Source organism: Carettochelys insculpta, chromosome 1, assembly GCF_033958435.1.
Source record: "Carettochelys insculpta isolate YL-2023 chromosome 1, ASM3395843v1, whole genome shotgun sequence".
In the NCBI taxonomy this organism is placed as follows: Eukaryota; Metazoa; Chordata; order Testudines; family Carettochelyidae; genus Carettochelys; species Carettochelys insculpta.
In genome coordinates, this window is record NC_134137.1 from 87,308,624 (window position 1) to 87,336,131 (window position 27,508).

At 43.0% G+C, this 27,508-nt stretch overlaps 1 protein-coding gene across 2 annotated transcripts in view; it reads right to left on the minus strand.

Annotated features, from left to right (window-relative positions):
* Positions 1-27,508, minus strand: part of TBC1D4 (TBC1 domain family member 4) — a 171,495-nt gene that overhangs the window by 142,397 nt on the left and 1,590 nt on the right. The window lies entirely within an intron of this gene.

Genomic DNA, 27,508 nt, shown 5'->3' on the forward strand with positions numbered 1-27,508 from the left:
ATCTTACTATGGACAAGTGAAATTTGGCAGTGTGAGTCACTGGTACTAAAAGGCTTTGCCTCTTGAGTGAAAATCAGTGAGCTTTTAGTCCCTTTTTTCTGTTCATCTGATGAATAGTTAAATCTGAATGAGGTACACAATGATATTTAACCCCCACTTCTTTATCCAAACAACATTCACATACCTTGCTTTCCCCAGTTTACATTTTGTGCCATTGTGCATACACAGAATTTGCCTCCCACACATTTCCTTGCTTCCCAAAAGAATAATGACTTTCTGACGGAGAATCAAATTAAAGCGATAAGGGCAGTCACACAGCCCTCTCCAGACATATATTTCAGCTGTCCTGGGCAGCTGGCAAAGATGGATGGGCAAGGACTGGGGAAGACCTGGCTGATGACTCCTATCCTGTTCCAGGCTCAGCTGCTAGTCTTGGCTGGGAGGTTGACGACAGGACTTCCTCCTTCCCTACACAGCATCTGGAACTCGATCAACCCAATCCAGATGTCTCTCCCAGCTGCAGAAAGCTGTGCAAACTACCCTCTTCCCACTTCACGCACTGCACCCTTCACTCCTCTGCTGCTAAGGGAGGGATTCGTGTACAGGGAGCTGCTCCCACATCTGCCCAACCCCACGAGCATCTAGACCCCCTCATATGCAGCAGGCCCTTCCACTGACCCTCTCCTCCCACACTCCATACCCCACAATGAGCCTCACTTTCCCAGAACCATCACCACCACACCAGGTCACTTGCACTCAGAATCCCACCCCACAAAGACCTTACCAGCTGCATCTGGATCATCACCCCACTGAGCCCCACTTTCCCAGTGCCCACCCTGACTCAGACTCTCCTCACCATACCCCAGCCTTCTGTACCTGGGCCCCATGCACAGTCCCATTATGGTTGAACCCAGAATCCCCCAACAAGCCCCATGCATCCAGATCCCCTATGCACCTGAATCCCCCCCACACCCATATTGCCCCACAAAGAACACTCTTACCCCACACCTGGATCTCCCACACTCCAAGCCGCTCTTAGATGGCTCTTTCACTATACAGCCCTGCTTCACACTCAGCATAGGTCAATCCTTGGCACTGGTAATGTTCAAAACACAGTATGTGATCATGTAATTAACTTCACCTGTAAAAGGGAACTTATCTTGATTTGACATTTCTTAATTTGAGTACTTGAGTTTGCAATCTCGGGCTATTATCAGTTGAGTGTGTAATTTAATTATCCAATATGGATGAGGTAGAATGTAAGGAAAAATTCTGTCTCGCTGAAGTTTTATTTCGATGAATATTACATCTTTGACTCTTCTCCATTTGTTTGGCAATAAGGAAAGGGATTTTCAGCACAAATGAACGTGACAGTGCTGAGTATAATCTCCAAGAGCAAAAGCAAAATATAAACATACTAATAGTGCATGTCATCTCAAAAGCTACTAAGAAACTGTTCAACTGCATATGAAGACACATGTAATAATGAAGATGCCAATGCAAGATTAGGCCCAAAATGAGATTGCTTACTACTGCATGCAAGTCAGTTTCTCATTGCCAGGAATGAATTTAGCACTGGAAAAACTCTTCAAAGAGCAGCGTCTCTTTGAAATATTTTTCATAATCATATGAACACAGACACTGCATGATTAAGTGAAACTTATTTCTTATTTAGTGGAGGGGGGGGTCTAGACATGTCCCCACCTAATCTGTGTTTCAGTACAGCTGACAAGTGGATAAAAGCATGATAATAGAGACTGAGCTTCATGTTGCCTCCTAAAAAGCTTTGCCTAAGGGAACTAAAACTGGTAATAGCACTACTTCTGCTTTGTAAGACTGATATAATAGTAAATTCATGTGGAAGTTCATCTTAAAATTATTCTCTGAGCAAAATGTTAGACTTATAGCTTGACTCACATGAGTAACTCCACTGATGTCAATAGGACTAGTTGTGAAAGTCAAGCTTGACAGCACAGGTGCTGACTTTTTTGTTGTTGTTTTTGTGCTGATCCTCTCCCCTCTGTGCAAGCTGTGTGTGGGGCCTTGGGCTGGGTGACCACACTTGTCTGTGGTGAACACAGGATGCCTGATATAATTACTCATATTCAAGTGAGTTCAACAGCAAACAGTCACACAAACACTCAAATTAACATCAGGGTCAACTGAGCCACTGTTAATACTATGTACTTGGATTCTTTTTATTTATCTTTTTATCTGTAAGGTTTTAGAGTTCACACAAGAAGGGGGGACACACACACGGTACACCTTTTTCACATGAGGGTGTTGACTAACTGACCCAACCCTCCCAGCCTGGCACTTTGTCCTTCATGCCTGTCTGGGCTCCCAGGACAGACCTGCCTTTGCCGATACTTCTTCCTGGGGCAACATGGGGGCAGGGGGAATTTTGGGTCATAAGCCCTCTCCCCAGACTTCTGCCACAATTCTCACCAGATTGTGGCCAGCAGCAGCCTTTCAGCACAGTAGAGGAGGGAAGGAATGGGAGCTGCTTCCAGCTGCAGGGAAGTAGTCAGGGAGGAGAAGGAAGGGATGGATTTGGCACAGCTCATCTCTTCCACGCTACCACTGCTCCGAGGTGGCTGGAGGGAGCTTGTCCCTGCCAGCCCACATAGAGTAAAAACGCAGGTAACATCCCCAGGCCACCAAGATAATCCAGCTGCCTCCTTTCTCCTGGCTACAGCATGTGCAAGAAGGGGTTGATCCCTAAGAATGCATTGTGTGGCAGGGCCCAGGGAACCTGGCTGCAGGGATTTCAGTGAACCCTGGCAAAGAGTTGTCTCAGCAGAGAAAGACACAACAGGGGGATAAAGCAGGACTCAGGGCTGGGGGCAGAAGTTGGTGAAGGAGGTACTAAGCTTTTGCCCTGGGGGCTGCTGTGAAGCCTGCAGGTTGAGTATGAACGGGCTGGAAACAGCTTTCCCCCTTCCGTCATCTCCTCCACCACCAGTTCAGAGCTTGGCTGAGAGGTAGAGGGGCTTCACCTGGGCAGAACCGCATGTGGCTTCAGTATATGCAGGACTTGGATCTTCCAGGCCACAGGCTCTTGGTGTTTCCCAGAAAACTAGCCCAGCCAGAGGCAGTGGGGGAAGGAAGGAGCCTGTCACCCAGGCTGTTGATGAGCTCAGTGCTCATATCAGCGGCTGGTTCTCTGCGCAGCACCAGTAGTGGTGACATGATGTTCCAGGGAGACTGGGGGTGTGAAGGAGAAGAATGAGGGGGGGCCAGGTGCTGAAGTTGCAAAGCAGGGAGAGGATAATGAGCAGGGAAGCACATAAAGGATTTCTGGGTGCGAAGCAGAGGTGCCATGTAACCAGCTGCCACCTGCCTGCATTCACCAACCACTGCAGCCTGTGCCAGACAGACATAGAATGGGGGCTGGGGCAGCACACAGCGGGGGCTGCATTGAGCAGGAGGAGCAGGCAGCCCCATCAGCTGCATTTTTGCCCCACCACCAGATTTGCACACCCAACCCCCTCATTAGTCATTGGACCTTCCACCACTCACTGCTGGTGGGCAGGTTGCTGGCAAGCAAGAATCCTACCATTAGAATTTCCTCTAATTTTTCCCATCAATGGGCAGGATCAGTTTTGTTATGTGCACCCAGGCATGTGCAGATGTGAACCTACAGTAAAGAAACATGCTGCTGACTATGGGTGCTCTGCCAAACTGCTGGGTGACATTTGAATCTCTCCGAGGTGGCCACCCAAGTGCTCAGTTTACACAGAACACACCCACCCCCCATCAGTATTGGGGGGCAGATAGAAAATGTGTGACAATTTGTCAACTTTTAAGAAAAAGTTGAGACAGCTGCAGAAAGCCTTAAACATAGGCCTGACCCTTTAAATATGGAACATCTGGCCACCCTAGTCTTGGGAGGAAAACCCAAAGTGGGGACAGGGTCACAGTCTGGGCACTGGGTCCCACAAAAAATTAATCTGGCCCTGCAAGTGTTGAGCACCTCTTCCTGCCCGCCGTGGGCACTTGAGCCTTGGAGCAGACAGAAGTTCCCTAGCCTAATTTTACAAATGGGGAACTCAGGTACAAAGCAGATTGGGCAAGTCATCACGTGTAACACACACAGTCTGGGGCCAAGCTAGGAACTGACGTTCCAGGCCAGTGTCATATGGATGACCAAGGGGACCCATAAAGGGATTTGGGTGTTGCAACAGATATCTAATCTTCTCCACAATTCTAAATCATACTTCACACAGCGCACAGTCAACCTGTGGAACTCCTTGCCGGAGGAGGCTGTGAAGGCCAGGACTCTATTAGGGTTTAAAAAAGAGCTTGATAAATTTTTGCAGGTTAGGTCCATAAATGGCTATTAGCCAGGGGTAAAGTATGGTGCCCTAGCCTTCAGTACAAGGGGAGGAGATGGATGGCAGGAGATAAATCACTTGATCATTGTCTTCTGTTCTCCTTCTCTGGGGCACCCGGCATTGGCCACTGTTGGCAGACGGGATACTGGGCTGGATGGACCTTTGGTCTGACCCAGTATGGCCATTCTTATGTTCTTATGTGCTAGGATGATTGATTGTACCTGGAATGGGGTTGCTTCTTATAAACCATACCAGAAAGGGACAGAATCACTAGGCATATAAAAGGGGCTGACTGGGGAGGTGTCCCACCCCATCCAGGACTGCCCTAGCCCAGAGCATCTCACCTCCTTTCCACTCCCAGGCACCCTTTAGGAAGGATGCGGAAACTGAAGCTCTTCCCTCATTTGTACAGGATATTGCTGACAGTTCCCTTTTGTCAGCAAGCCAGGAGAAATTGCACAGGTTGTGCACTACTCACTCTAGCTGGGGAGCACGGGGGCAGACAAGCCTGGACTGTCCTCAGCCAGGGGAACATGCACCCCGTCCCCCTCCTGTGCCCGCTGGAACTGTAGTGGCCATGCAGAGATGCTTCTCACCTGGTTCCATGCTGCTGTTGCAGTGGGAGAGGGTCGGGGTAGTCCTCTCTCCACAGGACAGCCAGCATATTGAACCCCTCATCGCCAGTCCCAGCCCAGTGCAATGATTTAAATAAAGCATATACATTTTCACTTTATTTTCCAAAAAAAAAAAAAAAAAAAACCAAAAATTGAGTTAAGGACCTGAGCAACACCGGGTAAATCTTTTAATTCTGCTAATCAGGAGTCTGAAAGAAACCAGTTAAAGCCTTATTTCAATAGAGAAGCTGCTTATAGACTACAGTTAAGTGCATTTAAATACAGAAGAGTTTGCGTATGCATTTCAAATAATTTGAGGTAAAGAACATGCCCAGGTTTGTATCAACATGCTTAAAAAATTCAAGGGGTGTATACACCAAAACATTCTGCTATACTGAAGTCTTCTGCTATACTGAAGTAAACTGAAACACTGATCAGAACAGTTTTAAGGATAAGTACTTTGAATTTATAGAAAACTCACAGAAAAGGCAAAGAGTTAAAATTAAGCTGTTTTTAAATAAGCAAGGCGAAACTAAATGTCTTCTGAAATAAACTCTAAGGCCTTGACATTGAAAAAAATCAAATCAAACTGGCTTTTTAATGTCAAACAAGTCTGCACAACTAAATTATGTTGGCTTTAGGGTATGTAGCTGATCCAATTAAAAACTTTCCAAAGATTAAGAGTACAGTTATCTTAGTTTGCTTTTTCACAGCACTTCAATTAATGTCCTGGGAAGTAGCAGCAAAACAAACTAGATAACCAAGGAAACCACCAGATTGTTCAATTACGCTCATGCAACAACTGGTATCTTTAGCAGCTCCTAAGTAATTTATTAGTGGCTCAGTGCCAGTGTTTGCCAATTGGGGTAAACTACATAACAAGTAATTGTTCACATTGCAGCATATTCCTCCTCTGCAGAAGGTGGCTTAATATCAAAAAGTTTTCTCCCATGGAGACATTTTACTTACTTTTGCTCCTGAGTAAAGGCAAGATAAAAGTGACCAGCTGTGTTTTCTCACTGTAATACAATACGAATGGCAGTAAATAGGGAAACTTAATTTCATTTATCTGCTTTGCATAAGTCAACTTAAAATTAAGTCTGAAAATAACTTTACAAGTAAAGTCATGTGACTGACTAAACCAGCAGTGATAGAGCCCAATACTCTTTTTTAAAACAAAAGGAAACTGGACATTGAATATTAAGAGATTTTTAAACATTAATAGGGCATATTTTTCTGTATTAAAATTGAAATTCACTTTGACTGTATGCTTAAGCTTTTTACACACAGTGAAGTAAACGTATACTTCATTATCATTCAATATACAGCAGTTAACAAATCTCAGACAAAAAGCCAGATGAATAGTTGGAAAATGAAAGAGAACAGCAGTCTACTGTCTCAAGATTATACCTCTCCAAAATGTGAAAGCTTATGTGAGGATTTTGAAAACAAGATAAATATTAGCCGATGCTTTCAGATAAGCCTTACTACATAGTAAGATATCTTCTGACAAAACTTCTGTCAACAGATGTTGCCAAACCGCCAAGCGGATTGCAAGAGCGATGTGCTCTGTCGACAGAGAGCAGCCGGACTGCCCAGACACTCTCTTGACAAAATGGCCAACCGGAAGCACAGCAGACAGGGCTGCCCAGTGTCCCAGAAGCCCTCTGGCATCTCAAGAACCCGGAACACAAATGGCCTATTTCCACTTCTAAGCAACACATCTTGATGATGTTAGAAAAAAATACTTAGTAGACAATCAACTTCTCAATGACCATGAGCACATTGTATGGAGATCTTCATAAAATATAGTGGGTGGTGTCCAGCCTTGTACACTTTCAGGTTAATTCATTATCTAAATAAGCTGCATGAGAAGAACACAAAGCTCTTGTCTGAATCTCCAATGCTCCAGTATATATACTGGTATGTCATTAAAACACCATATTATTTCCAGCAGCAATATGAACTTTACAAGCTTCCAGAGAATCCACTTTTAATGATTCCTCTCGGTTCACACTCTCGTTGATAACCCTCTGCAAGTTTGTGGGTTTTCAGGATAATCTGAAATTCTCAACACAACACTCCCTGTTACTTTTACAATAATGGTTCTGCTAGCTTCCAGGTGTTTGGTTTCAGCATGCTTTCTCTTAGCTAGAGCTCAGTAACCAGATACAGCATTCAGTTGAACTGTTTTTGCTATGTGTATCAACTGCTCACTTGGAAAGAGCAGATGCATCTGCATTCCAACCTCCGCAGGGTTCCAAAAGCACTGAGTGGCATGTTCGGATTCAGTCTGCCAGGAATCTGCCACATTTTTTATATCAAACTACTTATTAAGTAGGGCACCCACAGAAGTTAATAGATGACTTGACATTTTTACATAGTTATATCATTACAACAAAAGGTTCCAGGTTATTACTTTACTAAAACAGTACCAGCATATCCTATTCCATAACACAGCTGGCTATTGTAGGATTCATGCTGACATAGAAGGTGCCTGAAAATCCCACCTTGTTCGTTTGTGGTGACCCTGCTGCATTGTGGTAAATGGAGTCTGTTCATTCACTATTGCAGGTGGCTTCTGAGCAGCTTCCTAGAAAGAGGTCACAAAGTATAGGCTGGGCAGTTCTTAGAGCAGGGGTGGGCAATAATTTATGATGTGGAGCCAGTCCAAGAATTTGGACAGTGATTAAGGGCCAGACTTTTCTGTGTTATTAATAGAAATGGTGCAGGGTATGGGAGGGAAAATGTGTACAGGAGGGAGCTCTGGGGAGGAGATGTGGGGTGGAGGAGGTGCTATGAGGACTGGGAGGGAGCTAAAAAGCATATTAGCAAAATGTGATTATCAAATCTAAATGAACATGTACCATGCTAAGCATAAGCAGGCAAGCTGCAGTATGGTATTTCCAAGACAGCTCACTGTTTCTGGCATCCTGATGAGTATTTTGAGTTTTGTCCCCATACATAAAAGGATATAGTACTGACCAAATCATTACCAACAGTTGGAGCTTTCAGTTGATGGCATATTATCTGAACAAAGCCTAAAAAGAATGCGCAGCATGATAGTTTTTGCTACAGCAGAATTAACTACATAAAACCTGTTTTAAAAAGTTGCTTAATTGGACAAATTGCACACATACAGTAAGAAATCTTTGGGTGAATTTTCATATTTTAACGGGGTGCTTCACAGTTTCGGCAATTCTAAATAGAGTTGCATCATGTATTGTCATAGTGCTTTGGATAGGAGTGAGAGGTGGGGTGGGGGAGTGAAAGGTAGAAATCCAAATCAATACATCCTGTCTGATGCTTACATTTTCAGAATGTGCTGGACACCCACTCTCTGACTTAAACAAAACAAAACCAAACAAAATACAGGTCTCTTTAATGTGAATATTCAAGCTGAGGCACCCTGAGCCACCAGTCACTTTTGAAAGAAAATTCAGGCCTGAACATCAAGAAGCTATATATGATGCTAGGGCCAGCTTCTTTCCAGCAATCAGTCAAAGCATAGGGTTTATATATTAGTTTGATTTCAGATTTAGCATTTAACACACTTTTAAAATACAGATTATACTGATACTTTTCATTACATGCAAATTTCCTAACAATATGGTATTTTATACTTCTGTATTATCAGTCTCCAAAAACACCCTAACAATTTGAAGAGAGAGGTGTCAGAGTCCACTCTTCTGTAGAAAGTTGTAGACTTCAGTGTCCTACTGTCATCCTCAACCAAGAGCAAAACTAAAGGAGTAAGATGGTAAGTGATGTAGATGGAATGCAGAACTGAAGCTGAATGGATAAAAGCAACTTTTATTTTCAGTAAGCAATACTAGAAACATACATTTATTCCTCTGGGCAGGAGTCCATATTTCTCAATACTCCTGAATATACTGCAGAAATATTTCTAAGTAAAGAACGAGTTGGTTTGCCTTGCTCTTCCCTGTTTTTCCAGTTTATCAGTAGAACTGTGCCTTGTGTTTCACTTTTCTAGAGTACCCGCCATCAAAAGATATTAAAGAATGTTAACTCATGGCTTGTAAGCCTCACAACAACCCAGTAAAACGTGGACATTATTTTTTTCTCTCTCCTTATGTAGTACAGGTGAGGAAAATGACGCACACAGAGGCTAAGGCTGCATCTATGCTGAGATAAATTCAAATTTAAGGCACTTGGCTTGATATTACAATGTGACTGTACTCATGGCAAATACCATTAGCTTGATTTTGGGAGCACTAATACCTATATCATAACATTGTTGAAACCAGCTGGGTGTAGCATGAAGTTTGAATTTAAACATTTGAATAAAGGCCAACACGGAAGTGCCATGTCCTAAAAATCAAATTTATTAGCCTCCAGAAGCATCCCATATATATCCCACAACGCTATGCAAACAAAAAGAAGAAAAGGGTCTGTCCCATGAATGCTCATCACCTAATAAATTATTTTGTTAGTCTTTTAAAGTGCTACTGGACTGCTTTTTGTTTTCACAGTATATAGACTAGCACAACTATCTCTCTGTTACTATTCAACAAAGCTATGCAGTTACCCGCCATGTATGGACACTTCCATCTCCACTGCTCTCCACACGTGCAAGAAGTAGGTCATAGGAATCCTGCAAATTTGAATTCATCACCAGCGACCCCTGGAAATATAGGATGTACCCAGAAGCTGGAATTTTTTTTACCCATCACACTGCATTGGCAGCCAGCGCGTGGCACCAGTAGCTATCTCTTGCAAACTTGAGCACTCAGAGTAGTGATCTGCCTAGTGGTTCTCAGGGTCACAAGAGAGCTCCAGAGTGGAGCCATCAGGAGATTCTGAATCTTCTTGCAGTTTGGGGAGAGGAATTAGGGGTGAGCAGACTTTGGGTGTCCAAGAGAAACATGTGCATATGTAATAAGATGTCACAGTTGATACTTACCAGAGGTTACTTCCGGGAGTCTACACAGTGCCAGGTGAGGGTGAAAGAACTCTGGCAGGCATATTACAAAATCCAGGGAGCAAAGGCAATCCGTGTCCCCTCCAAAGACCTTCTGCTATAATGAACAGTTGCATGTGCTTCTTGGGTGGTGGTGGGATGGAGCAACCACGTTGCCAACTCTTCATTTTGACACTTTTAGAGGCCCTGGTTTTGTGTCGAGGGTGAGCCGAGAGGAGCTGATGGGCCAGGAGAAAGAGGCCAATGGAGAGGACAGGGTATAAATATAGGTACGAGTATAGGTTTTCTAAGGAACTTTGTTCCTCAGAACAGCATGTTAATAATTCTGGAGATGAAGCACTTATCCTTTTTGGTGATCTCCTCAAAGGCATCAGCCAGGCACTCTTGTATTTTTTGCACCTAGTTTTCGGGAAGGCCTGACTTCATGGAGCTTTCACAGGAGCAGATCTTGCCATTCCAGGCAACAAGGTAGTGATCTGGTGTCATGGCGCCACACAGCATTTTTGCAAAATTTCCATGCTTGTGCTCACTCAGGATGAGCAGCTCTTCTTTTTCACTGTCTGTTAAGCTTAGGAGTATGATGTCTTCTTTGGCAACCTAAAGGAGCACAGGAATTTGGACTGCACTTCTTTGCAATGCTTCTTTCACTTTTACATTTACCTGGAGCCCACTGCTGCACCATGTGGCTTGTGGATGCTCCATTCCCCCCGCCTCCGTGTGGCTGGCAGGCTCTCTGGCCCTTCTCCCAAATTCCCACCCCGCAGCATTTCTTTCCACTTTTCAGGGATCCCTCCACACCCTGCTGTCCATGCAGCTGAAATCAAACCCCTCTCCACCCTTCCCTCTCACCATATGGCTGCTGGTCTCTGAGGACCTAGCTTCTTGCAGAGGATTACTGAAAACAAATTTTCCCCTGCTTCAGGACACGGTCCTGATTCCCCTGCTTTGCCCCACTCCAGCTCCCTTGTAAAGCAGACAATTACTTACCACATCATCAAGGAAATGGTCTGGATAAATAAGGGCTTGTGCAATGCATGCTTTGAATCCCTTTCTTAAGAAGCCTTGTAAAAAGAAAGTTTCACGGATAGTACAAACAGACTCGTGCATTCCATGGGTAATTGCTTTTTGTGACCTGTACCTAAATATTGACCTTCACTTTCCAGCTGGCATCCCCAGCATGAGAGACAGTGCCAGGAAGTGCAGAAGGTCCGAGAAGGATCGTATCCTGTAGCACATGGCGCAGGCTCAAGTTAAAACCATTGAAAGCAAAAGGGACATAGCACAGTGGTGGCAGAATATGCCTGAGTTCCAGAGTGAGCAATCGGTGCACTAGATGGAGCATGCGGCAAAACTAATAATGGCAGTAAGCAACCAAATAGAGGTCCTGCACTCCATGCTGGTGATGCAGAGGTACTCTCAACACAGCACTGCTGGCTCCACTCACTGCTCTCTGGACATGCCTGAATTCAGGTCGCCCACCCCCCCATCGTTGTGGCCCCCAAACAAGGGGAGGGAGGGAGGAAGGGCGAGGACAGCCTGCTGCTCTAGTCCCAGTCGTCACTGCAAAAGGCTGTTCCCATCACCCTGGACAATGATTATTTTCCCTGCCGTTTAACTCTCTCACCCTCCCAAATAATTTTTTTTATGACAACCTTGGTGTGGTTTTTCGGTACCCATGTTTGTTGGGGTGCACAAATCACTGCTGGGAGTCATGGGGAACAGCCAAGGTCCGCACAGGACTCATGGCACAGGGACTCAGTTGGGGATGGAGAGGGCTGGGGTTGATAGCACAGTTGCCCAGTGCTATGCCAAGGTCAACAGAGGACTTGTGGCACAGGGACCCAGAATGGGGTGGAGGGAGCCAGGACAGATAGCACAGCTGCCCAGCGCTATCTTGGAAAATAACCCTCCCTTCATCTCCATTCTTCTTCCCGCAACTTAACCCCCTCCCACCAACTAACAGCATTCTTTCTGTGAATGCCATGGTCTGATTTATTGGTTCGCATTTGGTAGGGAGCACAATCCATTTTGGGGAGTGGTGGGTAGTATTATAACAGAACTACAGTGCTCTCATGTGTCTGGAAGATCATTCATGAAGCTATGTTTCAAAGCCTTCCTGATTGCTGAAGCCTCAGCATGTTTATTGGAGAACAGCCTTGTAGGCAGCTGCAAATAAGGCTTGCTCATGGCCTCAGCCTTGGAATCCCAGAGGTTCATAAAAGTCTCCCTCCTGGATTCACACATTATGCAAAATAGAGCACAAAGTAATCCCAATAGGGAAATTAGTTTCTGAAAGCTCCAAACAGGTCAAGAGGCACGTGAAACTCACTTTTAAATATCCAAAGGTGCATTCCATCTGCACTTGCTGAGTCGGACATTGAAGTTATCCTGGCTGTGGTCCAGGGCCCCATGTGGGGTTTCATAAGGCAAGGAAGCACAGGGTAAGCAGGGTCGCCCAATATTATGATAGGCATCTCCACATCACCAATTTGGATTTTGCAGTCTGGGAAAAAAATCCCATCCAGGAGCTTTCTGTAAAGCTCAGAATTTCTGAAGATGTGTGCATCATGAACCTTCCCTGACCATTCCACATTTATGTTGGTGAAATGACCTTTGTGATCTACCAATGCCTGCAACACCATTGGGAAGTACCCCTTTCTGTTTATATACTCAGAAGCCAGGTGGGCCAGAGCCAGGATTGAGATGTGCGTGCCACCAATTGCTCCACTGCAGTTAGGAAAACCCAGGGTAGCAAAGCCATCCACTGTCACCTGTACACCTCCCAGAGTCACTGTCTTACTCGGGAGATCTCAACAGAGAGTCCTGGCTACTTGAACCGCTGCGGCCCCCCACGCTAGATCTGTGCACATCAAACTGATTTGCTACTGACCACTAACTGTCAGGCATTGCAAACTTCCACACAGCAATTGCCACTCACTTTGGAATTGCTAAAGCTGGCCTCATTCTTGCGTTGCTGCGCTGCAGGGCAGGGGCCAGGACATCATAAAGTTCCACAAAAGTGGACTTACACATGCGAAAGTTCTGCAGCCACTGCTGGTCATCCCAGGACTCCAAAATGATACGGTCACACCATTCTGTGCTGGTCTCGCGACTCCAAAACCTCTGCTCCACTGTCAGCAATGCATCCAGGGCAGCCAGCATTTGGGAGTTCTTGGACTGCAGTTGAGCAATTTCCTCTTCAAAATCTTCCTCCTCCTCCTCAACAATTATCTCCCTTTGTATTTGAAAGAAAAAGTGCATCTGTGGAGTTGCCATAATGGTATGTGCAATGACTTGAAGCATTTGAGGATCCCTGATTGTGCTAGTGCTGAGACAGCGAAAATGGTGCGATCTCCCATTTGTTTTCGTGCGGTTAGTGGGTGCTCTTAATTCTGGGACAGTGCTCTGCATTCTGGGGTAGTGACATCAAACTCTCACAAGCAGCTTCAGCAATTTTTCTATGTTTTTTTTTGTTTGTTTTAAACACACAACTTGGTACAAAACACCCAAAATACAACTGGGTTAAGGCACTGTGGGATAGGTACCCACACTGCAATGCTCACATGTTCAAAGTTGGATAAGGCAATGGGGACATAGTAACTCAACATGAAAAAATGGTGAGTCAAATTCCTGAAGGTTTGAGGACACAAATTTGACTTTTAATAAATTAATAAATTTGATTTTTTTAACCTTGTTTTTATGAATTTGAATTTATCTTGTAGCGTAGATGTGGCATATGTGCCAGGACATAAACTCAATTCTCCTAAACCCCAAGCTCACTTTTTTAACCACAATGGCTTGCTCTCAGTCCTTCTAAATAAGATTCCTCAAAATATCATCATATTATACACATAATCACTGTAAATGTGTACCAACTGCATTTATAGTTTTCATGAAGAATTCAAGAAAAAACAAACAAACGTTATGCTGCCCCTTGTGAAACTATGAATTGACTATTTTGGCAGGGTTCACCCCACCCCAAATGCTCCTGAATGGTTACCAAGGGCTTACCTCTACTTATAGAATGTTAGCCCACTGCATAGAACTTGGTCCTGCTTCAAGTAAACCTGAATAACTCTCATTGAAGTTTTCATGGGGGGCGGGACATGGGGGAGGAAGTCAGGCCTTAATTACGTTTTTACAAATCCAGAAATTTAAAAACAATTCTGTATTTTTTAAAAAGAAAGCCTTATTCATAAACCTAAGCCAGGAGGTAAGATCTTACAATAGCAAAATAATTGTTTAGATGGAACAATCAGAGCAGCACTTTCTTCTTCAAAGGTGAAAATAAACATCCAGTCGGGTTATTGAGAATAGGCCCTATGACAGAAGACAGACCAATAGGTCACTAGCTAAGGTCACACCTACATTAGGAGTCCTTCACCAGTCTACGAACACTGGTATAATATCCTGGCAAAATGTGCTGAGCGTGGATGCAGACAGATGCGCTTTGTGCTGATATAGTAACCTCACCCTGAACCCAGCATGACTAAAACAAATTATGCTGACAAAAAACCACAGCTTTGCTGGTATATTTGCATCTACACTGGGGTTTTCTGCTGGCCCAGCTGTCAGTCAGAAATCCAACCTGTTCACACTCCTCCCCACCAGTATAGCTATGCCAGTAAAAGTCTGTAGTGTAGTCCTAGCTCAAAGGAAGCTGACATGGAACTGCTCACCTGTGTACTGACCTCTTAACTTGTTAAGATTACAACAGCAGGATTCAGTTACAACAAGGGGATTCAGTACAACTGTTTAGAATTAATGTACATAGTTGGGAATAGTAGTCCTCAGAATCCACACTCAGCAGTACCTTTTTACTCCTGATACCAGTAATAGTGAACATAAAGGTTACCTGCCAGGTTGTGTCTACGCTTACGGTGGCAAGCAGCATCCAGGCACTACACATGCAGCTATACACCACAATGAAAAGCTCTGGCAGCACACAAAGACCCTAGCAATTTCCTACTGCTAGAGCCTTTGCCTGCTGCCAGAGCCTTTTACTGTGGCAGGGAAAAGCTCAGACAATTGGGAGGCAGTGGGAAGCTACATTTTCATAAATAATAGTGTAGCATGGGAGATACTGCTTGGATGTGTAAAGAACCATGTAGCGTATACATCCTGGGGTTCAGGCATGTAGGGCTTTCTATGTGAAGAAACAATGTCTCACCATCTACACTGTTACTGACTGGGAGACTAACACCCATGTTAGGCGGGTGTGCAGGGTCAGTAAGCTACATGCTACTCTAAGCATAGATACGGCCTCTGACTGAGACACAGATTCCACATCACCACCATGTGAACTTCAACAATACCTTATATGGGTGTTGCAGGCAGACCTCAACAATGAGCTTGAAGGACCAGGGCCTATACTAGTATGTTACTCAAATACCATATGTGAAAGTTTATGTAGCTAGAACTTCTCATACATATGTGTCTCTTCTTACTATAGCAGCGCACGCACGCGCACACATACATGAAATGTCAGGCACATGTAACTATTGTTCCTTTCTAGTAAACAGACTTCTTCAGTTTTCATCAAATATTTCCTTTTGTTTAGAAGTCCCATTGTAACTGAGAGTCTTTTACATCTTCCAACTCTGAATATAATGCAAAAGGTGACCTCTAAGAAAACATTAATCGCTATACATGACATAGCTTTAGGTGTATCAATGTTTTGTGCTGTTACTACATGTTTCACATACCTTTGAAGAAAACAGCCCACAGAGCACCAACTATTCCCAGAGATTTCATGTAACAATTAAAAAAAAAAAAGTATACCAACATACTCAAATCAGTGGCACTCAGTACATGAAGTGCAGTTAACACCAGCTTTAAAAAAGGAACAAATATTTATTAAAATACAACTAGAAATATTTATGAACTGTTTTGAAAAACATCACTAGTAACTGCAGAGTAAATGTAGACGCTTTACAGATCATTCTTTATACAATATGACTATAAGAAGTTCTGATTCCATGTGATATTGAGCACAGTGATGTCTAGGACAGTTCAGTTAGTTTTTTATTTAGCATGAAGTTAATTGGTCAGATAGAAACTAATTGCACGGATGGGAAAAAAACCTTTACTTTTAAATAAAGGGAAAAAAAGAAGCCTTGAAGCCATACTCAGGGTGGAGAGCAGAATATTTTAATATTACAGTTTTACCTGAACAAGCAACTTTTAGATTTTTTTTCCTTCACACTGGTCTACAGCTCACTGAGGTTTTTACTTCCACAACTATTTAAAATTTAGTGCTTATGAAAAATGCCAGGTAACCGGTCTGGAAGACTGAAGTCTTACTTATCCTTATCAAATACGGCATCGGCAAAACAGGGAAGACTTCACCAAGCCACCCTTACAACATTCCCTCATACTGACCAGGAGGAATCGCCATCAAGTCTGCAACCTGTAGCTCCAGAGCCACATGCAGTACTTTAAGGACTTTTTTGTGGCTCCCAACACTACAATTGCTAAGTTTAAAAAAAAACAAAAAAAACACACCTTTCTGATCCTTCTGATTATTTTCAATAAATGGTAAACATCTAAAAGCCCAAAAACGAACAACTTAATTAAATAGCAAACACCATGTGATGTCACAATGTTGGACATATCCCCACTTAGTATATGCAGTTCTTTGTGGGATATGATGCTGTATTTAATAAAGTCTTGATTTTGAAAAGGAAAAGGAAACTTGTAGCACTCCTGCTGTAAAGGACAACACACACTTAAGAAAACTGAAATTAAACATAAAATAAAATTGGCATAATTAAAGGGGGGTTGGAATGGCTTCAAAAGGAGGAAAATCAAAGGTGAAAACAGAATTTCAAACTGAATAGACCCAGTCCTTAATATTTATAAATGAGTTTGGCTGGGCTCCCTTTATGTCTCATTTACAATGAGAATCTCACCACCAACAAAAAAAATTCAACCTCAAGAGACTATGTAAAAAGTCTGAACATCCTGCAGTAGACATGTATCGCATTGCAAATCACTGCGTGCGCTGTTCTTAAAATAGGGATGGCAAAAAGTATGGTTTGATGTTATTTATTAAGGACCATCTTGTATTCACATGCATGGCAGCTCTTGAATTACTGAGTTTGAAAAAAATGGCTCTTCTAGCTCATTTGGTTGCTGACCCCTAACCATCAAGGCTAGGTCTAAACTAGCTTTTTATATATATATATATATATATATTATATAATTTTTTTTTAAGAAAAATCAAATCATGGACACTGTGCCAATGCAACCAAAGAATTAGCTGCAATCAGGACACGGGTATCAGGACATTGGCTAAAACTACCAGTCCATTTCATACAGCACCAAGAAGCAGCAGTGTGGAATGACTTTTGGTTTGTAGGCAGGAATGGAATACAATTTCAAGCAGAGAGATTGTTCATCCATTTTTTTTGCATCAGTTAAAGTAGCATGCACCACTGCTCTCAAAGCTGATTCAAACTGAACAGGAGGTATATTTGAATAACTGCTTATTAAATCATGGAAGCATTTAAATTTTCAATCTCACAAATCATTAATCAAAGATTTAAGGTCAAGTGCTAAAAGATACTGAATACTTCATGTTTCAGTTTCTGCATCATGATGCCGCTTTACTTCATGTTACAATACAAACAACAGGCTAACATGTCACTGGATTCACTACACATAGCACTCTGCTAGGTAGCATGATGCACACAAGCCTGATCCCAGCAAGAGTCTTCTGGTAGGGTGCAGTAAGTGGCTTGGTTTCCTGTCTTCCCCACTCATCTTTCTCCTGGCCCTTTTTTGGTGCAAGATGAAGCCTCACCCAGGTCTGGTCCCTGCCTCCCCCAGCCACCTATCCTCGCAGTGAACTAGTGGTTGTGGAGACAGACATTCATTGATTTGTTGGGGGAAGTATTAATTGACTTCATGGACAGAGTAAATTAGCTAATCTTGCTTGTTAGAGGGCTGGCTTTGACTGGGACCTCCTTTCAGCCAGCAGGACTGTTTGGCTCCAGGCAATGGGTTTTAGGTTTTTCACACTCCCTCATACACCAGCTAAGCCTGAAATGCACAAGTCCTCAGGGTCCCTCCCCAAACTCTGTCCTCTCCTGCTGGTCAGGTACACTCCACTAATCTTTTCCATTCATATGCAGATTTCTTCCCCATACATGTGTAGATAAATGTTTTCTGTTCACCAAGGTGTGTGCAAATATACACTATCTGTAGAAACACAAAACCAAGCTGTGGGTGCCCTGCTAATCAGCTGGGTGCCATTGGAATCTGTCCTGAGCAGCTGCACAAACACCCAGTTTACAGGGAATACTGCTAGAGAACCAAACAAAGATATGTTAAGGACTGTACAAGGACCGGGTAGGAGACAGCCCTGCCCTGAAGAGTTTGCAGACTGACTGGACAAGACAGGCAATGGGCTGGAGGGCTTCCCCACATACAGGAGCATTGGTGAAGTGACTTGCCCACTGTCACACATTTACTCAGTGATAGAGCTGGAATCAGAATCCAGGTGGCCTGAAAACCAGTTCAGTGCCATAATCTCTAGACCCACTACATACACTTGCCTCACTGAGGTAATTTCCTCCACCCCCGTGTTAATGACATCACTGTTTCATGTCTGAGTAACAGTGAGGTGGACAAGCATTCTTGAACTGTTTCTGAGACAGAAAAATATTACCAATGCAATGCGACCAAAATTTCTAGATTCTCCTGTAAACCAAGCTTGAAACTAAAAATCTTGGACACATTACATTGGTCATATTATCCTGTCTCAGCATGCATCCACAGAGACAATTCAAGAATTAAGAAATTCATCCGTATACATCTAGGATGAGATGGGATCCAGGAAGAGAAAGAATTGGGAGGGGCAATATTGCAGTATGCTCCTGCAGCATTTATTATCCATTTAGGACAACAGGGCTATGTCTTCACATCAGTGTTATTTTGAAATAAGACATTCCAGAATACTATTTTGAAATAACACAGCTACATACAAGAATGCATCTTGAAACAGCACCCAGCTATTACGAAATAGCACGTCCAAACACCGTGCCCATTTCGAAATACTGTCACTGGATGCCATTATGGCTTATTTTGAAATAGTGCTGTTCCACAGCTTAACAGCCCCTATTTTTAAATAGCTATTTTGAAATAGGCATTATAGTCCTGCAGTGCTTTTTATAAAATTCAAAATAACGTGCCTGTTATCTCAAAATAACTTTGAGTGGCTGTAGCCTAAGGGAAAGAGTGTGGTATAACACCCAAAATAAAAAAAAAAAAGGTACATACAGCTTGAGGAAAGTGACTCAATTTTACCTTTTGTGTACTATGAAGTTAATTCAGACAACTGTGAAACCACTCTTAAAAATCCCACTGCATTGCATCTTCAATCACCTTAACCAGCATTTACAAAAAAGATAGAATGGGTGTGATAGAGCCAGAGAGTTAAAAAAGGAAATAAGTACTGTATGTGGAAAAAGGGAAATAAGTATAAATAGGGTGTACTATAAGCTACTCTATCTACTAGAACCAACATATGTGCAAGAAGTGGTGGGCTGAGGAAGCTGTAAAGGAACTTAAATTGTGTTTTGCTTCGGCAGGGATGGTGGGTACACAGCAGTGGCATTTCAGAGAGATTTTTACCATAGTCAAATCCAATTTACCCCCTATACCAGTGCACATGTAAGCATTTTGGCCCATCTGCACAAACTGGCCAAACCTTGCTAGAAAATATGCTTGTAAACTGAAGGGGGTTGATCCTCCTCCTTGGGTGGAGACCCGATAATAGTGTACGCAGAGCTAATGAAACTACACCGACTTTCTTCACAACTATCTTCCAGACATTTCCACTAACTTTAAAACAGCCTCAAGGAGCATTTGGTCATTTTATCAAGTCATAACTATAAAGTTATCTCCTTGCCCACCCCCCTCTGAAACATGAGAAGTCTTTGATTCAGTGACCCTCCTTTCCTTCCAACTGACAATTGGATGATAGTGAGGAATTTAAGAGGGAAAAATTAGAGCTGATGAAGGCAGCAGAGGGGAAGATTTTAAAGATTTAAAGATTTTGGTTTTAAAGATCTTCCCCTTCATGCAAGCTGCCAGTAGAAATACCAGTTTAGATAGTAGTAAGAACAGCTATAAATTATAGCAGGATTTTTCAATACTTCATTTAGCCACCTTAATGGTATTTCCTCCATTTGTCTGTCAAAGGTGATGAAGGCCACAATCTTAACCCACATGAAGCTAGCTATATGAGTCCAAAACTGCACTCCTAGATCTGTGTGTAGTCATATGCCTGATTTTCAAAAGTGGTTGATTTCAATACTTTGGAGAGTCCAGCAGTACCTAAAGATGCATTCAAAAGCCTAATTTTATGTACTAGTTTTGGAAATCTTAAGCAAACCCATTTTAAAAACAAAAATAGTTCACCACCAGACTCTCACTTCCCTCTACAATTGAAACTCTAGTTAAGCACATGGTTGTTATTTCTGACAGGCTGTAATCCAAGTATTGTCCAGCAACAGAACAGTTTTGCACTACTGTGTAAGATTCCAATATCCACCTTTTTAAGGGATAAAATTCTTCGATCTCTCTTCTTGCATCTTCCCCTGATCCTCACAAACCAGGAGGACAAAAATCCCACAACCCTTCTTCGTACCCTTCACCCAACCTTTGCTGTCAAAATTGGGAGGCTACACCATTAATATGACACATCTTTTCTTTTCCCCAGCTAGTAAGCTCTGGGTGTATTCAAAATGCAGCTAGAAGGCGGGACTCCCAAGCTCATGTAGGCATACATATTCTACCTGCACTTGCAACAATTTGATTAAAAGGAACAGTGGGGCCATAACAGCCTAGGGAAGCAGCTCCGATCTCAGTAAGTACCTGTCATCTCAGACAGGGTGATATTCAAGCATCTTGTCCCAATCCACTGCTCATGACACAATGCCACACTGCTCAAGCAGAACTATCACGTACATCTGCCTAAACTGGGACTTACAACTCCCCTCTGCAGCGCAGACAAAGCCTATGTGGCTAATAGCAGTTTACTCAACAATTCAGCTACCGTAAACCCTCAATTTAATGGACCCTGATATAACGGACTTCAGAAATAACAACACTATTTGACAGCCCCCAATGCCCTCCCCCTACATAAATGCCGAAGACTCATCAGAGTCGCCACCATGGTTAGAGGAGCTGCCGGAGCAGCTGGGGCCACTGGGGATGGAGGGGCTACTGCAGTAGCTTGGGGCTACCAGGCCCAGAGGAGCCTGAGGGGGGGCATGCTGGAGTCCAGGAGCTCCCCTCCCACAGCCCCATGTGCATGGAGCATGTCGGTGCCTGGCCACCGCTGCCTACAATGGCACTAAGGAGCAGCCATGGTGTCGGAGGTTGCTTCCCGCTGGCAGGCTGGGGAGGGCCACACTCTACCTTCACGCGAGCAGCTCAGAGCCAGGGGCTGGAGGAGATGTAGCGCTGAGCGCTGCAGGAGGTGGAAGGAGCCAGGCCGGCATTCCGCATCTCTCCTGCTCACTGGGAGAGGAGATGAATGTGTGTGGGGAAGGGAAGGGGAGGCAGAGGACAGGAGTGAGTGATGGGCTGGGAATGTCAGTGCACTATCACACAGTATAGCCATTTGGATATAACAAACTTTCAGCATTACTGGACACCCCCTCCCCCATGTTAGTCCGTTAAATGAGGATTTACTGTATAAATCTTACTTGAGCAACAGCTCTTCACAACAAAAAACAGCCCGTTTATCAGATGCATAAAATCTAGATCTGGCTTCCAGCACTCAACATTAATACTAACCTGTGCAACATTCAGTCTCACTTGATGTGAACTTACTCTCCAGGTGTTTGCTTGATGCAAGCCATGAGATGTTTTTAGGTGACATATAAATCAAAGTGACAAATACAAAAAATATAAATGTTAAGGGTGACTTTCTGATATAACAGCAGCTTCATGTTTGTTTTAATAAGAAATGTCAGTCGACTATTATGCTCTAGCAGAGTAAAGGCCTCCTCAGGTTAAGATGAAAGTAAAGGCTTTGTCCTGACATTTAGTTTCTCAGTATGAGCCATCTAACGTAATTGTTCTAGTGCAGTGCCTTTTTTCCTAATTCTATCAAACAAGCTACCTCAGAAGTGGTCAACCATTTTATCGACAGACTGTTTAGTGATTACAGAGCAAGGATCTGGGTTACAACTGGGCTGCCTCAGGCTCCTGACTGTCAAACTACACTATAGTTCTTATCTCCCACTTACTTTAGAGTAATGAAGGGTCCTGTGGCACCTTATAGGCTAACAGAAAAGTTTTGAGCATGAGCTTTCGTGAGCACAGACTCACTTCATCAGATGCTGGTCTTGGAACTCTGCAGGGCCAGGTATAAATAAGCCAGAGCAAGGCTGGGGATAACAAGGTTAGCTCAGTCAGGAAGGGTGAGGCTTACTACCAGCAGTTGATCTGGAGGTGTGAACACCAAGGGAGGGGAAGCTGCTTTTGTATTTAGCCAGCCATTCACAGTCTTTGTTTAAGCCTGAGCTGAGGGCATCGAATTTGCAGATGAATTGTAGCTCAGAAATTTCTCTTTGGAGTCTGGTCCTGAAATTTCTTTGCTGTAGGATAGCTACTTTTAAGTCTGCTACTGTGTGGCCCGGGAGACTGAAGTGCTCTCCTACGGATTTTTGTATATTGCCATTTCTGATATCTGATTTGTGTGCATTTATTCTTTTACGTAGAGACTGTCCAGTTTCTCCAATGTATATAGCAGAGGGGTATTGCTGGCACATGATGGCATAAATTATATTGGTAGATGTGCAGCTGAATGAACCCACGATGGTGTGGCTGATCTGGTTAGGTCCTGTAATGGTGTTGCTGGTGTGTATATGTGGGCAGAGCTGGCAACGAGGTTTGGTGCATGGATGGGTCCCTGAGTTAGAGTGACTGTGGTGCAGTGTATAGTTGCTGGTTAGGATTTGCCTCAGGTTGTGCTCACGAAAGCTCATGCTCAAAACTTTTCTGTTTGTCTCTAAGGTGCCACAGGACCCTTTGTTGCTGTTACAGATCCAGACTAACACGGCTACCCCTCCGATACTTTACTTTAGAGTGAAAATGCTCCATTATTTCTGCTTTGCCTTAGGCCAGTCTAGTCCCATTAACTCACAGCAATAACAGAACAGTGAAGCTACTGACCACTGTATGCTATACAGAGGGCTGTACAGTGGAAAATTTCCTTCTTCCCAGCTGATGCAGTTTTTAAGGATACATTTGAAATGCTGGACAAGTGCATACTTTGATGACTAAGAATTTTAAAATAAAACCTGAAGTGTACTGTAATATTTTTTAAGCGTCAGCTAAGTACTTGTATACAAGGGAATATCATTGTGCAACAATCTTCACTGATAACTATCAAACCTAATAGACTGTTCACAAATAATTTTTTTTTTTGCTGGTATTATGTAAGTTACCGATACTGTTCATGTTTCATAAAGAAAATGAGAGTTCTATTTCATCACATGAAATAGCAAATCAGATCCTGAAAATCAAAAAGAAGTCCTGTGGCACCTCATAGACTAACATATTTTGGAGCATAAGCTTTTGTGGGCAAAGACCCGCTACGTCAGATGTATGACAAAGTGGGTCTTTGCCCGTGAAGCTTATGCTCCAAAATATCTATTAGTCTATAAGGTGCCACGGGACTTTTTGTTTTTGAAGATACAGATTAACTCGGCTAAATCAGATCCTGACTCTTTTATTAAAGAAGATGCATGTGACTGAGGTAATTGGTCAAATACCATTCAGAGATGTATACAGACTCCATGTTTAAAACAAATATGCCTGCTTTGTGTATTCATTGTTATGAACTCAAGTGAAGCTTGAAAACTTAGCACATCAATGAGATAATGAAAAGAGGCAAACAGGGGCTAACCATCAACTTCTGGTGATTCTAGCCATCCGTTTTATTTTATTTTATTAGAAGGCAAATGTTTTATTCAGTCATTGCAAAGAAAACATTCCAAATGTAAAGTGAGAGTTCATGGTCATACTCAGACTTTGTGCCTCCTAAATAATTCCCAAGTGAAAGCTGTGTGAAACTAACTATTCAGAAGCCAGTAATGAAATGAACACGAATCCTAGTCTTTTTCAGTCAGCTGATACTTTGGAAAGTTATGAGCAAGAGAAAGCACTGCAGCTCTTGAAAGAGAAAAGAGCAGCAGATTCCTTCCCAAGTTCATCAATCAGAAGATTCTGGGAAACCTCGTCCTCCCACTTCCAGCAGCCCAAGAGCAAAATACAGTGAAACCCTGCACAGAGGCTAGGAAAAGAAACCCACTAAAATTGCAGTACAGTAGGGTCTCAACATTTGCAAGGGTTCCACGTTTAGAACCCTTGTGAATGTTGATTTTTATGAATACAGGGGATGCCCAGGGCCCTGGGGGAAGTGGCATATGGCAGCACTCCTGCCCATGGCCCTGGGGAGAAGGGGCCACTTGGCCACTTGTGAATAACTGAATTCACAAACATTAAGTTTGCAAATCATGAGACCCTACTGTATTCACTGTCATGCTGACAGCTCAGAATTTCTGGGATTGGGTACTGTCCCTGAACCCAGGTAAAGCCCTCCCTTTGTCCCCATACTTCTCAGATCTGCCTCAGAGTCGTGGGTGTTTCAAATGACACCCAGTGAACTTTTTCAAGATCTATCTTTAACTCTTCAGCAATTGTAAATTACCTTGCCAGCTATCTGATGCAGTACAGGGCTGGCCTTTATGGAACAAATGCATGCAGCAACATTTGTTGCAAATATAAAAGGATAAAGTAATTGTTGTTCTTCTGAAATGAGATTTGGTGAGTGAAAAAGAAAAACTGTCACTGACAGAAGTGAGTGGAAATGGGGGAAAAAACTGAACCTGTGATTGTGTACCCTGAAATTTAATTTGCTTATGTGGAATTTCTGGAGCATTGGTGCATTTGAAAAAAAAAAAAAGTCTAAAAAGGCTATGCCTTCAAATATTCACTCTTTTGAACACTTTACTGTCGGAGACAGCGGTTTGTTACCAAAAGGGGAAAGAGGTGCCTGAGTGTTCTAGATGGCATGGCCTGACTAGGGGACTGAGCAACAGGCTGAGACAATAGCTTCTGGGTCCTGCTCCCAGATCTGTCATTGTTGATCTCAACTACAATAGGAAACACAACCCTCTTGAAAGTTAATAATTACCATTTTACCTTTATAATTCATAGCAAGTTGGTCTGATTTGTTTTGTTTTGGCAAGACTACGCTACCATTTGACTCTCTTTCTTCACTCAAGAGCTGTTGTTCACACTAACGACTCAAATATTTACAGTGAAAGCAAAGAAGTCTTGAAATGGGAGCTTAAAAAAACCACAAGTACCACAAAGCTCAGCTACTACAGATGACTACTTTAATAGCCTCAGAGTTTCTCAAAGGATTTTATCAGTTGCAGAACTTGTAATTCTAGGAGGAACACTGCTTTTCCAAGTCAGCAACTTCTGTTCACTCAGATATGGGTTAACTGCTTGAGACCTGCACAGACCTGGCAAATAACGTTAGCCCAATTTCTCCCACTGGCAGCAGAACTGGGGAAGGAGACAGCTTTCTGTCTGATCTCTCTCAGGACAAACTGAAGTGATTAATGTGCCTGAAGTCTCACAAATCATAAGGCTGTCCCCACATCTACACCAGTTAATTTTGTTCTTCGTCTTCCAGGACAATACTAAACAACCTCCAACTGGTAACGAGTTTTATTTTTAATTAAATAACAAAAATCTTATATCTTAGTGAAATGCGGATAGGTGTTTTACAGCAATAAATTTGTTTTTCTTAATAAGTTCATCCCAAAGTACCATTTTAATTTCCTAACAAAGGAGTAACTTACCTCCATGAAGATTATTATGTTTTATTCTATGGAAAACAAGGGAAAATCTATAGTGAATGATTAATAAAAGGTAGCATCCAGAATGAGAAAGCAAGAAATAAGATCTATGAATACAAGAAGTAATGTCAACAAGATATTTTACAACTCCAAGTTATTTTCCTTTCTGTTCCCATAATAATGGAATCTGCATTTACCTATATAGGAAACACACTTACTGGTTCTAATTTAAGCATTCATTAAACTCCAAGGAATCTTTCTGTTGATTTTGATGTATGTTGCATCAAGTCTTGCATATGAACTATTTCACTAATCCCGGGTACTTAGTTTGCTGAAACCCAACTCAGTATTGTAGAACATTGGCAGTCAGCTGTTTTACACCTCCTTCTCTCATCCCCTTGCTCACCTTCACCTAAAAGGGAAAAATCTTTTTACTAGATCTAGATGTGCGGATTCAATGGCTTTGCTAGAAGCCAGTGCACATAACTTATTATATTCCCTCCCAGTTCAGATATCTTTGTAAATCTCTTGGAGAGTTGCTCATGTGGCTCAAATAAAATACTACTCTCCAGTCTGGCACCATCAGGATGTGACTGGTGCTGAACCACAGAATTTGCCAAGCTCCAAGAGGTAAATATGTTCTATCAGCATGACCAACAGTTCCACTGCTTACTGGGCTCTTAGAGGATATGTAGGGGAAATTAGAGCTAAAAAAGACTGAGAGCCAGGTCTGGTGGATGTAAACACATTTTATGGGCCTGCAGGAAACTTGGTCACACCCATGACAAGTAGACTTCCAGCTAACCAAAACTATGTCGGGCCAGGGATGTTGCCAAACCAGAGTGCCAGACTACAGAAGTTCAACATGTGTCCCTGAAAGACTGTTTCCCGCCCATTAGCACATTAACATAATTATTGGCCCTACATGTCAAGCTTGCTGTTCCCCTTGTGATCAGCATAGTCTACACTACCACCTTCCTTCAAAAGAAGGATGGTAATTAGGGCATTGGGAGTTTACTAATGAAGTGCTGCTGTGCAGAGGCAGCACTTCATTAAGCAAATTCTCCCCTGCGGCAACTCCGAAGTTTTAAACTTTGAAGTACCGGCATGTGTCTAGCCACGGCACACCCCCCGGTACTTCAAAATTTTGAGGAGTAAGGGGACTTCGAAGTTTCCCCAGCCCTTCGAAGTACCAGCGGGTGCACTTCATTAGTAAACTCCCAAGACACTAATTCCCATCCTTCCTTTGAAGGAAGGTGGTAGCGTAGACAAGCCCCAGGAGTCCTCTGTGCACTAAATGCAACAACCAAATCCTTCTACAGAGCCTGCAAAAATACATACCTTTAGCTAGTTCTTTCAGTTGGCACCATCTCAATAGCATCCCCACCCACATAAAACTTCATTTTAAACACTCCTGACTGTGCCTGGCACAGTCAGGTGTGCTTACCGTGACTGGACAGTGAAATATGACTGTTGAGGTTTATGGTACTCTATAAAGAGCTGTCAGGTACTACTGGCTATTCTGCTCATTTGTAATGGCTATACCACATTAAGGACAATTTACAATACTTGTACATTACACATATTTACTTCTCTTGGTAAGCAACTGCTGCAGTTACCACAGTGATGTTGCAGGATTATGAGTGACACCAGGCCATCCACAAGAAGGGAAAGGTGGAGATGACCCACCGCATTATCAAGTTTGCAGCTCATGCTCTGTAT